At 47.8% G+C, this 1939-nt stretch overlaps 1 non-coding gene across 1 annotated transcript; it reads left to right on the top strand.

Annotated features, from left to right (window-relative positions):
• Positions 1 to 604: 604 nt before the first annotated feature.
• TRNAR-CCU (transfer RNA arginine (anticodon CCU)) lies at positions 605 to 677 on the top strand. Its single transcript has one exon. It is a non-coding gene; the product is annotated as a tRNA-Arg (tRNA).
• The last annotated feature ends 1262 nt before the right edge of the window (positions 678 to 1939 follow it).

The raw sequence follows: 1939 nt of genomic DNA on the forward strand, positions 1-1939 counted from the left end.
TGTATCATCGGTTCAGGCTGCTGGTGGTGGTGGTGTCACAGTGTGGTGGATCCATCCTGCCTTGTATCATCGGTTTAGGCTGCTGGTGGTGGTGGTGTCACGGTGTGGTGGATCCATCCTGCCTTGTATCATCGGTTCAGGATGCTGGTGGCGTCATGATGTGGTGGATCCATCCTGCCTTGTATCATTGGTTCAGGCTGCTGGTGGTGGTGTCATGGTGTGGTGGATCCATCCTGCCTTCTATCATCGGTTCAGGCTGGTGGTGGTGGTGTCATGGTGTGGTGGATCCATCCTGCCTTGTATCATTGGTTCAGGCTGCTGGTGGTGGTGTAATGGTGTAGAGGATACTCTCTAGCAAGACAATAAAGTAGCCAGTGAGTGTATATTTCAATAGACAAACGCCTACTGATTATCCTGCACCTAACCTCATCATCTATCAAACATTACATACACTGTCACCTCACACCTCATTTTTTAGGTGTGGACCACTAAGGTCAATGCTATGGCTGCAGAGAGTTGGATTCATCTTTGCTAAAGCCAGCAAAATGTTATACTATCTGGTTGACACAGTTCAATATATGCAAGGAACAAAGGCTTTTAAGAAGCCCCAGTGGCCTAATGGATAAGGCACTGGCCTCCTAAGCCAGGGATTGTGGGTTCGAGTCCCATCTGGGGTGGCTTAACTTTTCAAAAAACAAGATAATATTAGTTCAATGCCTACGTTACTGCACTCAATGCCAGTATTGGAGACTAAATAGTCACTTACATTTTATACATTCCATCTATCGGATTAGTCAGCTTCCCACTTTTGGCGCGCCCTTGTTCTTTTGTAAGAACAAACTTTGACATATTGACTTAAAGTGACACTAATGTATTTTACATAACAAACAAGTTATATCATAATAGTTTTGCACAGAGCAGTGCCAATCCTGCTCTTCTTGGGTCCCCCGCTAGAACTCTGGGCTCCTCCCCCCTGCTGAATGCCCCTATAGCAAGATGCTTGCTATGGGGGGACTCATGCATGCTCACTCCCAAGTCCCGCTCTGTGTGTCCACGAGACACGCAGAATGGGGCTCAACCCTGCCTCCATTCCTTCCTCACTGGCTGTGATTGACAGGAGTGGGAGCCAATGGCTCCTGATGTCTCTGAGCCAATGAGGAGGCAAAGAGCCAAGACAGCAGCCACTCTCATAAACATCTCGCAATCAGGCTCAAGTACGTATTAGGGGGGCTGCGAGGAGAGCTGCATACTGAAAGTTTTCTATCTTCATGCATAGAATCGATTGAAGGCAAAAAACCTTCAGACTTAACATCGACTTTCATTTAAAGCGGTTTGTAGGACCAAAATAATTTTTTGGCAAATTCAGAAATGCCCCACCTTTACTGGTACCGCCATGAATTGCGGCCCTCTGGACATTAGTGAAACTATCGTTTGGCTGAAGAATGTACATGCAAACATTTGTTCAGGTATGTTGCAACATTAAAAAACGAGACAACCGTTTATTCTCTACATCTTCTGCTTTCAAGAAATATATAGTTTTGGTGGTCTTTAGTAAATGCTCAAGTCAATTATCAGTATTAGCAGGCCTTTTTTCTCAGAAAATAGCTGCAGGAACTCTCAACCCTTTGAGTCACCCCTTGTCTCCACCCCCTACCCACCGGCAAGTACTGTCCCTTGGTTCCACCCCTACCCACCACCAAGTACCATCCCTTGGTTCCACCCTCTACCCACCTCTGAGTACTGTCCCTTGGTTCCACCCCCTACCCACCTCCGAGTACCATCCCTTGATTCCACCCCCTACCCACCTCCGAGTACCATCCCTTGTCTCCACCCCCTACCCACCGGCAAGTACTGTCCCTTGGTTCCACCCCTACCGACCTTCGAGTACCATCCCTTGATTCCACCCCCTACCCACCTCCGAGTACCATCCCTTGGTTCC

The sequence above is a fragment of the Staurois parvus genome, unplaced genomic scaffold (genome assembly GCF_062004578.1).
Source record: "Staurois parvus isolate SC_StPar_1 unplaced genomic scaffold, SC_StPar_1.0 ptg001357l, whole genome shotgun sequence".
NCBI classification, from domain to species: Eukaryota; Metazoa; Chordata; class Amphibia; order Anura; family Ranidae; genus Staurois; species Staurois parvus.